Here is a 14,181-nt window from a genome sequence, read left to right as displayed (position 1 = left end):
TCACCATCAATTTTACTTGGGTCGATTGGTTGTCTACCAACCGGCGTACACGTTTCCATTGGGTATATTTTTGTAACCAGTTTTCTACGTTTTCTACTTTTACCATCATTGTAATACATAAACAACGCTTTTACGGTGTTACTAGCGCTACAATTTTTTAATACCCTTTAGGCTTTAGGGGCGTAGTTACAAAACATTTTTTGCTCCACGACTTTATCACTTTACTAGAAAAATATGCACTTTTCACATATACTTAACCGAACTTATAGACTAATTTGGGATGTGCCGTATCGGTTTGTTCCCCGAGTATTGGAGGTATCTTCACGCAACATACCAAGCCTTCCGGACATATTTTTGATACTGCTCTCATAAGTGGACATTTACTGTCACTGTTTAAGCACTGCGTGTTGGGTATGCGTTGATTTGAAATTTCACATTCCTCACCGTATCCTAAAATTTTGAACATTATTGGTGACAAAACTTTGGCCCACATCCAACCTGTTGCGGACATATCATATAAACAACACCCTGAAATTAAGATTACTATTACGAACGCTCTCATTTTCGAGTGAGCTATGTGATCTACAGAGCGTTTTCACCCTATTATCTTAAATCAACGCAACCTGCAAATAATTACCGAGATAAGTAGAGAGGCGTTTGTTTTTCGTGAAAAATAGTACTACCCGAAGTATATTTAAAGTGGCCCCACGCCGAGACCTTTAATTTTTGCAAATTGGTACAGTTTGAGAACTTCTGCATTTTTCTAAAGGAGTCATTAGACAAAGCGTAGGCGAACAACATATCGTGTCGCCAGTTCCTTATAGAACTGCACACGCGTGTGTCTCATTAATACACAATGCCATTCACAATTAGGAACCTGCTATACACTTGCCACATACGTCAGAATTTTTGTTATATTTTATATTGCATTTAAGTAGGTGTGTTTTATTACAAATCTGACTTCATTACTACCAAAGCTAGGGTTTATTGAAAGGACATTGTGCGAGTAGTATTTATATCGTATTGGATTAATGAAATTTACGAAAGCATAAATTTAAAGAAACCTTTAATTAAATGAGTAATCCGTTGATATTTAAATTGAAAAATTTCTCGACGGTAGAATTTTAAACGGTAGGTTGGAGAGTATGATGCAATTTGCAAATAAGCAACCTCGTTTCAGGTCTACAATTTCGTAACTAGAATCTATGAATGAATGAATGAACTACGAGGCCGTTCGTGTAACATTAGCGATGGACTTGACAATATTTCAGGAGTGTTTTGTATATTTCGTGATTGTGAAAGTTGCGTAGGCACAGATGAGTCTATGCGAGATATACAACTTAGAAGTGTTGCCATGTTATCATCTACACACGTCGCCCCGCTAGGATGTCATTAATGGCGCCTATTTTTGCCTTAAGCTTTATTTAGCGGTTTTATTTATTTAAGAATTCAGTTTCCTGGGCTATAATTAACATCAAATAATTTGGTTGCTTGTTTGGCGTACGTACGCATAATTTATTTCTACTGCTATTTCGTCACAATCAGTGCCCATTATTTCGAGATGAATCGTAAAAATGCAGGTTTCGAGTGCGTGACAAAGCCAAAGGATGTGTGTGATTCGCTTATAATTTATAACGTTTTACAGGTGAACTTAAACGTATAGTGGTCCCATAACCTTAGGAGAGACTCTTATTTTACAAGCTGGTGTGGCACACCTAAGCATTATTATGTTTATTTAATGTTCATGCGAGACTGTAATAGACTTGTAGGGTGAAGGTCATCAATGAGCTTTTCGTTGGGAAAATCAATGCCATCAAGTATGCCATCTTTTACCAGAATTTTGACGAAAAATAGCTCTTTCCAGGAGCGTTGCCTATGTTCTTTTATTGAATGGATGACGTGTGTAAAATATGATAAATTGTGACCTTTGATTGTATGTAGATTGTTCAAGTTTATTGGACTAGGTAAATAAGGCTAAATTTTACTGCATCGCAAAATTCTTTAACAATGCAAATACTATAAATGTAAAAAAAGTGAGTATAGGTAAATTTTAACAATGGTAAACTCAAAGTCAATGGGTAGACAGTGCTGCAGTTTTGATGGCATTGTGAATTATATTTGAGCTCCAGGGAAATTGAGTTGTTTAGATCTACCTTTTTTCGTTAATGTTTCATTTACTATAAGGTCGCTGTCTGTCATAATTTGGGATAATTGAAATTCACTTTAAAATTGCCATCCCTTTTCTTACCTCTAGATTACTTAATTGTTTGAAATTGGATTACTGCCAATTTACATAAGTACCTTTACACTTTGATCAAACCTTAATTTTGATTTTACTGTGACAAATTACATAATAAATAATCCTTGAACTTTCATTCATCTTTGATTTCGAAAAAGAGAAATTAATTAGAACTGACACCAAATTACGGATCAATATTGCTGTGTGCCTCACTTTGGGCGCTGTGTGCACAAAACTTCTCCCCAGTACAGAGAAGAAATTCGACTCTGCTCTCACTTAACCTGTTAACTTCTAACAGGTAGTGGGTCAAACCAAATACCTTAAACTCCAAACTGAACTGCAAAATTTTGAATAATTAAAATGGATTTTGGGCAAACATCTAATAAAAACACAGGTAAATTAGAAATGAAGTCGTTAGAATGAAACACACGGAAAATTAATGTGAAAATTACAAAAGTGCGATTTAAAAGGAAAATGGTACACAAACACAAACAATTATTACAAATAGACTAAAATTAAGACTTAACTACTTACATTACTTGTTCGGGAATTGTAATATCCAATTAAAAGGTATCCGTACACAGTACACTAGAATTGCAATTTTCAATCAACACAAATGACACTTTACACTAACGACATCGGGTAATCGCAGCAAAACAAAGACGTTCAGAAAAAAGCTCAACTTCAAAACTTAGTCATGTTGAAAACTCACCTATGGGGGCGCCGACAAACACCTCTTCTTGCAGCACCTTTGATGGCCAAAACTTCAAACTTCAAAATTTAGAACAATAATTAGCCGCCAATTCTGCTTCCGGTTTCACACAGAAACGAAGGAATAAATCTTTCGATGCTGGCTGTGGCTTCAAATGAATAATAAATAAAAACTGGCCGTAATTCAACGAATGAAACTCCCAAAAAGCGAATAAATCTCCGAAACGTAACTCGGCAGTGAACGTGGCTCAAAAACTGATTTTTAATTTTCAACGAAACGTAGTACTTCGTAGACTGAGGCAAAAAGGTGATTTAAATTCTTCAACGAAACGTAACTCGGTGCTGAACGTAGCAAAAAGCTGATTTAAATTTGCAAAGAAACGTAGTTCTTCGTTGGTTGAAGCAAAAAGCGACGCTTTTCTTCTTAACGTCCTACTTAAGGCGAAACCCTTCTTTCGATAATAAAAATTACAACAACCAATCATACACAGACAACAATGAGAGAAACAAAACTATCCTATTACCGAACATTATTAGGCCAAAAAATAGAGGTAAATTAATTTTTCTAAATCAATTTGTTATCAAACATTAAGAGATAAATCCAAACTTAAATTCTAGGAAAAAAATGAAATTTCATCTCTCTTAACTACACAGAAAAGGCGATAAACCACATCCACCTGACAATTAAATTAAGCATTTACATTTGATATCAAATAAAGACCCAACAAAACTCCCAGAACTTCCTTCGTTTAAATAAAATAAAATGTAAACAAAATCAACCTTGACCGCTTTCTCGTTTAGCACAATAATCTCCATGCCGTCACATAGACCCATGACAATTAATAAAATTTAATTACGAAAATTAATTACACAAAAAAGGAGACCGCGCTTGTCCATCTTAATTAGGATTTCCGAAAATTTCATCCTACACAGCTTGACAGTGGATCTTAAAGTTATCGAGTAAATTTGACAAAATACGACTAACCTTTATTTACAATTTTTCGTCGGCATGGATGATCTGAGGGAGCTTTTACAGCGGACCTTTTTACTTGTCAATTGGGGTTGATATGAGATTTCTAAAGGGTTGCATACCTAAACCCGCCGGCTTGGAACAATCTTTAGGCGACTACTCTTGGGGTTGGACTTTGACGATTGATTGGACAATACAGGTTTGCTCTCGATGTGAATTTTTTTGCTGATCAGTAGAAGTGAGTTTTGCATACACACTCAGATGAACTGGATTTTATCACGGTTTGATTCAAATTTGAGAGAACGGCCCTTTTGTCTTAGAAGCACTAAGAATGAACGTTATTATTTAAATTTTGACAAATAGCTCAGCTTTGCTGTAACTTTCACTGTAAATTTCACCTCTCTTTTTTCTTGATATCACTGCACAGACACAAAGCCAAGTTTCCCAAGAAATTTGCTTACGAATGCGAATAGTGGACTGTCCTTTACTGAATGGAATCTGCACGATTGCGAGCTTTTTGAACTCGATGTCGCCCTGAATTTACTTAAACCTAAGCTCGGCTATCCGCCAATCTTCGAATCTGGCTTCAGCTCGACTACCAAACCGCTAATGCCTTAATTTCGTGCAAAATAATCCCATCTGTGAACCCTAAGTCATCTTTTAATGCCTACTCAATGGTGGAAGTAATGGCGGCGGTATGTAATTTTCATTGGTTCGCCGGACTTTCAGGGCCTGCGATGTCAGCTCCTTTTTAGCAAGCTGTAATTGCAGAAGTAACTTAATACGATCTGTTTCCAGCGTTTAATTCAAAACCAGAACCAGACACAATTAAAAACAATTAATCAATTGACGAACGTGTGAGAAGATTACGCAAGCTCTCTGCTATTACAATCGATAAAATAAAAACTTGAACTTAACACGAGTGATATTTTTTTGGTTGGATGTTCTTGAAACCTTCACTCTTTTTTAAATTTCGAAATTTTATTCCGCATAAATCGAAAAAATTACATTCAAATAAATGCTCTCGTTACAAGGTTTTGCTGTATTTGAGTGTATTATTGCAAGACAATCTGTCTTACCGGTTGTAAAGTTTGGTAGAAGTAAGTTGGTTAGTGAGTAGGATTTAAAAATTTTAGTTTACGTAGAGGTTAGTCGGAGTGTTGTGTTTATCGACCAGTTATCGCTTATGCCATCTATAAGTTGCGAAGTATCATAATTTGGTGCTTATGCGTCAATTAACGTAAATCTCATTTTAATGTAATTAAGATTTCTTTAATTAATAGTTTGAATCGATCACTTGTAAGCGTGGTATGTGCATTCTGGCCCTGAGTGCCTATTTTCATTTCGTTTAATCAAGTTGTTTCATCTGTAAATGTTTTATATTGTGTAATTGAGCCCAAATTACGACCTAGGTAAGAGTTCTCATGCCAAATTTCGTTTGGTACCCAAGGTTATGCTCTAGGTGTTTAAATAAGCATTTGTAATATAATTTTTTGGAATTGTGGAGGCTGGTGTGTTTTCTCAATGTACTAAAATTAAAGTCTTATCGAGATTTTTAGTTGTCGAATGCTGTACGTGCCCTGGAAAAATTATTCATTTCGATTTTGTTAGCACCTTTGTTTCATTGAGCTAGCTGCGGTTTTTAGGTGGTTTACCATGTACCCACATATAAAATAAGAACAATATGAGTACTGCAGTGCACCTTATCAAGCTAAAATTGAACTTTGTGAAGCACAACTAACAGGAGAAAACCTCCTACACTGAAGGCAGGTCACATGTTATAAAAACCAAAACCACTACTACGTGGGAACTGCCAGCGCAACCACATAGGTAGACGGAGAGACTCTTTCTTGGCCATCGAGCAGTTTCCCCTTTTTGACAAGAAAATTAATGCATAAAAAACGATTTAGACCGATTTTGGGCAACAATGTGATGGATACCAAAGTTAATTTTCAATAATTGCACATCTGGAACTCGTAAACTTTCATATAGCGAAAACCCGAAGTCGATACGAGGTCTAAGGACTGATGGCAGACGGACAGAAAAGTAAGGACATAGGCGCTCCACTTTTGTGGATTGCACTAACAACTCTAACGAAAATAATGGACAAGGAGTAATATATCATTCCTATTCGAAAAAAGGCAAAAATCTGATAGCGGACAGGTCATCTTTCAAAATGTCAAATGGTGACATTTCCTGTGTATCTCTTTATGCAAAATAAAATAAATGTTGGGTTTCTCCATTTCTTATGAAAGTAAATTAGGTTACAGCCTATTTAAAGGAACTATCACTTTATGCTTAAAACGGGGAGGGCTCTCTAAAAAAAAAGTATTGGCGACATCATAGATTTGTCAAATATGACTCAAAAATGTTCAAGGGGTGAGCTAAGTCGTTAAATGCTGGACCACTTGGGTGCGCCGGATTGTGGAGCGCCCGATTACAGAGCGGCCTACTGTACTAAAATGGCAATGGGAATCTGGCTGGGTAAGATCAAGCTAAACTCGGCTAACACACAGGTGACCAACACAAAGAGAACGCAGCGATGGAAGACCACAGAAAAGGTGGATTGATTATATCAAAAGCTATGCGGGGAATAGGTGGTTTCAAATAGCACAGGACAGGACAGCATGGAGAGAAGTAAGAGAAAAATGCCATTGTTTAGGAGTGAACGTGAGTGCCTCTTGAAGAAGATGATCCAGTAACCGAAACAGTTCAAGATTTAAATGTCAAGATTTCTTGCAAGAGTTTTGAATGCAACCATGCATGGCTGCGTTTTTTGAATTTGATTTTGAAGAAATTTGACCACCTCTTCAATTCTAGAATAATTTGGTCCAGTCACAATTTTAGCTTTCCTAGGTTTAATTTTCATGTTCTGCGACTGATATCAATCTATCGAAGAATACAATTTACTGCAATCCAGGGGCGCAACACTTTCGTATTAATTGTTCTCTGCTTCCCATTAGATAAGATCATTAGGTTTTCAATTGGATGAACTATGTAAACTGCACCAAATATCATTCTGATCACTTTAGGAGAAAATAAAATTACGAGCGTTCATACAATAACCTTTTTGTGAACTTTTGGTGCCTTTGAATGGTGATTTTAAAACATAATTTTATCCAGAACGGTCATCAATTGGTCTTGTATAAAGCGGACAAATATTTTAGACACCATTCACAAGTGCACATTACCTGCATCCTACTGGATTTAACTTCTTATAACCTTAACACAGGAATTGATTTTATATTCTCAAGGTTCGAAAATTTCCTTACGCACCTCTTCCTCGGACCTTGTTCATTTGAAGTATCTGTGTATCCTGCATCCCATTTAACATGACAATCTTTACATTTTAAAACCGAAGGTGGCTAAATGGTGCCTGAATTGATTTTTTGTCATTTTGATGTAAAGATCGAAATCAGTTTTACGTTATAGTTAACGCCATTAATTTTTATCGAATGCAAATAAACGTGAGGTGAAATTTTCCATTTCTTTTAACCGACACCTACATATAGTCATAAACTACTGCAAGGAACAACATCAATACTACAAAATAACAATAACAATTAAATATTTTTCTTATTACCATTGTATTATATAAATTCTGTGCCACTGTAGTGCAAGTTGTGACGTAGACAGGAAGTGCCGACCTACACGGTGAGGAGCGGCCCGTGCCAATGCCGCGGCCCACAGCAACCCACTTGGTTGTTAAAGCCGAACGCAGACGAGTCACTTTTTTTCGTACGAAAATTAATCACAGTAGAAGACCTAATACATCAGAAATGTTATAATTATCGGAAATTACTCTTTTATGCCGATTATTTCTTATGTCAACTTCTAATTAAGTATTTATATAATGCGCTTAAATTGGCCGCAGGTATTATAATTGCCCGTTTAAAAAATTGCGTAACTTAAATACTTGGTTGAAGTATTTATTAATTTTGCATTCTACAAACAACTTGAATTATTGACATGTGGTAACAATTGCAATTAATGTTAACGGTTGAACTTACTGTTAACCCATGCAATTAATTACCTAAAACAAGTAGCACGTACACGCTTGTCGTCTACGTAAAATATATCCGGACCTCCCTCTTAAATTGACAACCTTTGTCATTTGTATTGTGTGGAAAATGTTTGGGGACATAATGGAAAATTTGATGAATGGCATAATAAATACAATATGATTCGTATTTTTACTATCTTAAACACAATAAATTTTTGTGTAAAGATAATACAAGCAATATAAGAATGTGAAAGGCAACTTACGACCACAAAGGAACAGATATCACAAATAATCTCTACAATGAAAATATGCAAATGTAAACCGCATAAAGGAAGGCCATTAACATGTAAATTATGTAAATAACTTAGACACGAACTTTTTGTGTTTAATTCGAAAAGGTAAATAGATAACAACCAAATATTATAAAAATTTTCTTAAGCGTTGTAATTCTCTTTCACATTAACGATAAAAATAGCGCTAATAAATTAGTAAATTACAAATACACAGTTTTAATCTTACCTAAATTAATAGAAAACTCAAAATATTCTTCAGAAATTCAACGCTTGCGTAGTTATTTATATTGAACTCGAATAAGGCATTCCATTGCCAATTTTCTTTTAGCCTCATATCAGAGTAATATCGAATTTTTGTTAGGTATCAAAATTCTTAGATAATGATGTTTTTATGGTAATTCCCGAAAAATGGGATGATGGTGTACAATTAAAATAGTTCTTATTTTTTATCGTACCCCTCCATCTCGTAATGGCCTCGTTAGAAATTTTCGGGTCGTTCTTGAAATATGCTCCTCATTTTTAGTATTTCAGTTATTCAGATCAAACTCTTTACATGATTTTCAGATTAACCTGTAATTAATTTATTAATTGTGAAAATTCTATAACTTCCAGTGAAATGATCTTAGTAATTGGATCTTGTGGGTTTGGATCTTATTCAGCCTTGATGTAAGGAATTTATAATCACGATATTCGTATTGTCAAATCTGACCCGCTGAAAGAGATGAAGATGAAATATAAAATTTGAAGGTTGTAATCATTAAAACAAAATTGGCGAGTTCCTACAGTTTGTGGTAACCGATTCTACTTGATCATACTGTATAGAGGTATGGTTGTAATCGTGCACTGAAAGGCGCTGATTAAAGTTAGATTTCCAGAATTTCTGGATATACAAGGTTTACAAAAGACAAAGAATCTTCCTTAGCTACAGACTCCCCGATGGACCCTATAGAACTAAAGAATAAACAAAATCTAAAAAATCTTGGGAACTGTGTTACCCTCATAACGTACGAAACCTACAAGGCCTTGGTATATGTCAAAAAACTTGGGTGATATTATATATGTCCAATACTACTGCAATTCTTGGTCGGGCTTCAAAAATGACCCGAATACCATGGTAGGTTGATATACCCTGTATATTGATGCGTAAACTACGTTAAAGTTCTTAATAAAGTTTAAGCGTCGTCGCTAATTTAGAATGGGCACAGATTCGATCATTTCATTTGAACTTGAAGTCATTGTTAATTGTATGTATAATTATTTATTTAATAATGTGTAATTTCGTTTAAATAATCACCTTTCTATTTTGATTTGGAACTGTAAAGTTGGTAAAGATATGAGACGTCTGGAAATAATTACTATTTATTGTTGTAAAAATTTGCTTCCGATCGTAAAAGCTAATAATTATGTTGTAGATAAGCAGATGCTTTTCGCCGTAACTAAGCACAGGTGTGGTTTTATCGAAGACGAAACGGAAAGGGAAGGCTAAGAAGATGGAAAAGGCGGATTTTCTGTGAGCATTTGTTGAAAGATAGTCGGTCTTTTTGGTGAGTATTTTGGTGCAAGACAGTCAGTCTTGATGATAATGAAGGAAGTTTGATTGTTGTATTGAGAGATTTAAGTCGGCTTTAGGCGAGGGGCGAAAAAATAGACGGTCAAACGTATCAATTACGTATGCCCATGAGGGTTTCTGACGTGGGCGAGGTGGGGCGGCGCAACCACCGACATCAGACTTATGTCACATCCGGGAGCGAGACCTATGGCCGAGGTGAGGCGACGCTTATGGTTATGACTTATTCGGGAGCGGGATGTTTGGGCGAGGCGATGCGACGGCTTTACGGGATTTATAAAATGGACATGATCTACCATTACAGGTACTATAAAATTTGCAGGATCTCCAGAATGTATGGGTTCGCTTAAATGATAGCTGCACGATCTATATGATTTACGGAAATATATGATTAAGTTCTTACATAACATCAATGACAAAATCTAGAGAAACTGCAGTATCTACAAAATCTATAGAAATTTCAGGATTTGCCGGTTGCTAAGTTTACACAAACTACAAGATTTATAGGATATAGAGGACTTCAAGGTCCACACCATTTACAGAATCTACACGTGCCGTCACTTGAGCTGCAAGATCCATTCCATGTATACGATCTACAGTCTTATGGGATCTGCGGGTCAACGGCAAAGCGCGGCATAATGTGGACGCATCTTTACCTTATCCTCACACACTACATTTTGCGCCGTATAAATGAAGCAACTCCTCGGGAATACCTTGAGTTCCAATAATTAATAAAAAACGTTTTTCTAATATGTAATATTTTTTTTTAAATTTAATTAATAGATTCTTTGTTTGGTCTTGGTAAAAGAAAACACGTGTTCTAACACGTGTTTTCTTTTACACATTCAATATGCAATAAATTACCTAAACCCCCAATAAAACTGTCAAACGTACAGTTGACTTGGGGGTAAGTGCATAACCATCTGAATCGATGACAGCGCGCCGATATTAATTAATATAAAAATTAGGCGTCTTTCAGGAGACTTTTTATCATGTAAAAGGAAATTACTATAGGAAATCCCTATGTCTACTTCTACATGAATATCACTGTAGTATATTAAACTTACAAGATTTACAAAATGTACAAAATTTATGAAACCTATTTCTATATATAATCCACATGACATCGACATGGAACTATAAAATCTTCTGATGGAGCTTAGAGAATCCACAAAAAGAATCTATATACAAGGCTAAGAGTTACACAACCATCTGTATAGCTACACTCTACGGAGGATATACGTTCAACAACAAAATCTACATCTGATCATGATTTATGGGGCTTCTCGAAACTACAGGGTTTGCATCATTTGTATTTATAGGATCTAAGGAAAGTTCTGTGTTACTTCTTGAATCGACAGCCAAAAAGAACGACTTACCACACACAAGACGCTCCTATCGGCTTTATCCTCTATTGCCAAATAACACTCATGCATCAATAATAAATCACATCAAAAATGATCATTTCATAACATAATCGTCAAATGGAAAGTAATAATATAGTACCTGCCCCTCAGAAAAATTGTGATTCTGGTCAAACATTGAAAGTTAAGTTTCGAGGTTATACGAGGTACTTTCGAAAAAAGAATTTTGAGGTAATCCTTGCCGTTTACTTTTTAATGTGATAAATTGACAAATATGATGCAAATGCTCTACTTTAATTGCCCTGTAACCAACAAACATCACTCCTTTATTTTAGCGAGGAAGCTGTTTTAATCATTCAGTGTATAGGAACTTGTTGGATTACCATTAGAAAATACCATCTTGCTCTTGATTATAACCCACGTGTCATTTGCAAATCAAATACCATTAGCTAATAAAGAGATGATGCAAGTAAACGTAGCACTATTAAACTTCATAAATTTGTAATATTAACGTTACATATAAATTAATTTAAGTTTCCAACATCTAATTGCAATTCGAAATCTAACTAGTTTTCTATCCAACGTGGGTAGTTGCATGCAACGGTTACTATTACGTCATAATTAATACAGAAGTGTCGTAAATCGGTGTTAGGCATTCTTACGAAAGTCATTGATGAGGTTCAATCTTGCCAGAAGGTTTCGAAGTTATTATAATTTTATGAATGAATTCAAAATTGTGTGGGTGCCTACATTCACTATTCTGGTAGAAAACGTAATGACTACGCGCTCACGAAATGCCTACCTATCAGTAGGACGACGCTGCCATTTCTAAAAAAAATCTCTCGGCTTTTCGAAAGTACAATTAAATATTTATAAATCAGAATGACATAAATAAAGAACCGCTTAAGTGAATTTGCGCCACGCTTTCAATTTATTGGTTCACCGCGATTCACCCCATTAATGCTTATTGCTATAATATTCCTTGTCTACATTAATTGGATGGCAATTTTTCAATTTTTACGTGACTAATTGTAAGTTATTATCATCGCAAATTCAGTCTTGTATGCATCACAAAGTGAGGCCTTTAATTTGCATAGTTGTAAATATGAAGTACATATGTAGACGTCGCTACCAGTTTGATATACGGAGTCATAAATATGAATTATTTTAAATTTCATATTTATACCAGTTAGGGATTTTTTACCTTTTAAAAATTCCATGAATTATTTACCTAGATTATAATAATTACCGAAAACCGTAACCGTTAAGTAAGCATTCTTCTTAGAATATTTTTATTTTCGATGTTAATCATGTTTACGATTAGTCAATCGGAAACGGAAAAAAATCCTATTCGAATGAAAGTTCGCAAAAACATTATTTTAAGTTAAGGTCACTGTTAATTCCGCAGCATGTTTAAAATAAATTGCCCTAGAAATATAAAAGGTTAGATTAATTTTATGACATCCTACGTTATGGAACTCCATGAATATGTAATTAGATATATTAATAACAAATTATTTCTGCTTAAGAAATCTTTATTACCAGATTTGACACAATGTGTCATCATTACCGAGAGTTTTAAATATTTACAATTTTAAACTTCCGTCCTACTCATAAAATTAGCCTTCCTAATCTGCGAACATTCATTCGCTTTTAATACACTGATTAGGGATTCAGCTTGCTCACATATGGGGTCGGGCGCACAAAGGTAATCCACCATTAGTTTTAATCCTTGGATTAGAAAATATACGACTGGAGGAAAAGATGTAAAATTTTAGAATTACCTACCATTATTGCTTAATATTGGGATTAAAATTAATCAGGGATTAATGGTATTTTTATAGCAATCGAACTGTAATTCAAGTATCACAAGAAAGACAATTGTGGATATTCTCGTTCCCTATTTTTAATTATTTTTGGTTTTAATTAAATTAATACAGGACGGCCAAAAGTCCTTCCATTTGAATCATTTTTAGACTTCTGAAGAATACAATTCTCTATATAGGCTCACAAATGAATGTTGTATAAACCCCTAAAGCAGATCTAAAAAAGCGATAGAGCCCCTCGGTGTGACTCTACGGGGTCATTGGATTTGACCCATTTTCAATAGACTTGTTACATCTGAATTATGTCAAATGTGCAAAGTTTGAACCGAATAGGTTCAAGCGTTTGGCAGAGACAGAGAGGCGTGTCCCCAAGGGGTCATTGGATTTGACCCATTTTCAATAGGGTTATTACTTGTGTAAATTTTGGATTTTATTGCATTACTGGCTTTTAGCAATTATACATATACGAACAGACGGATAGCCGTAAATCTTTTCACTTATAATTGCACAAGAGGTTTGTATTTTACCGAGTAAATTTGGGTTGTTTAGGTAATGAAAATCTGTTGCCTAGCAATTAGACGAGAAAAACTGTCAACTAATAAAAATGCGACACCGCAGGATTTCTAGTGTAGCTTCATTTTGTGGACGAGTATTTGAATATTGGTGAAATTTATAGCAACTTCAAACTTCCCCCACGATTACTGTGATACTCTGGTCAAAATAGTTACTCAATAAGGCTATCAAGTTCCTATATATATAGGTAAATAAAGTATAGAAATAGTCTACCTAATGTCAACTGATGTTTTTAATTTCTAAGGATCTAACCCCTAACAACATTGTCAAAATATGAAGTGTAGAAAGAGGCGCGACGGAAAGTCAGAGGAGACTTGAAGAAGGCACGCATGATTCCCGAAGAAGGCTTGATGAAATTATGAAGAAGACTTGAAGGACGCTCGCAGAAGGTGTTGGGGCTGGTGAAGGAAGCGTGAAGGTGCGTCAAAGTGGTCGTGAATAAGAGTCACAGGAGATATGAAGAAAGCCCAAAGAAGATGTGAAACCAGCTCGAAATAAGCGTTAAGGGGAGTAGAAAGGGGCGCAAAGGAGGCTTTGAGGAAAAGTGAAAAGAAGTGTTAAAGAGGAGGGGTCAAGAAATTGTGAAGATGGCATGAAATAAGCGCTTAGCGAGGCTAAGGTAAGGTAGAAACAAA

The 14,181-nt window shown here is 35.3% G+C and overlaps 1 long non-coding RNA gene across 1 annotated transcript; it reads right to left on the bottom strand.

The window, feature by feature from the left end:
• Positions 1-212: 212 nt before the first annotated feature.
• Positions 213-955, bottom strand: LOC116169286. Its single transcript, XR_004144923.1, has 3 exons — positions 684-955; positions 499-623; positions 213-450 (listed from the first exon to the last, which is right to left on the bottom strand). It is a non-coding gene; the product is annotated as an uncharacterized LOC116169286 (long non-coding RNA).
• Between the last annotated feature and the right edge of the window lie 13,226 nt (positions 956-14,181).

The sequence above is a fragment of the Photinus pyralis genome, unplaced genomic scaffold, assembly GCF_008802855.1.
Source record: "Photinus pyralis isolate 1611_PpyrPB1 unplaced genomic scaffold, Ppyr1.3 Ppyr1.4_LG4, whole genome shotgun sequence".
NCBI classification, from domain to species: Eukaryota; Metazoa; Arthropoda; class Insecta; order Coleoptera; family Lampyridae; genus Photinus; species Photinus pyralis.
Note: the sequence above shows the minus strand (reverse complement) of the source record. Positions and strands in the feature narration are given on the sequence as shown.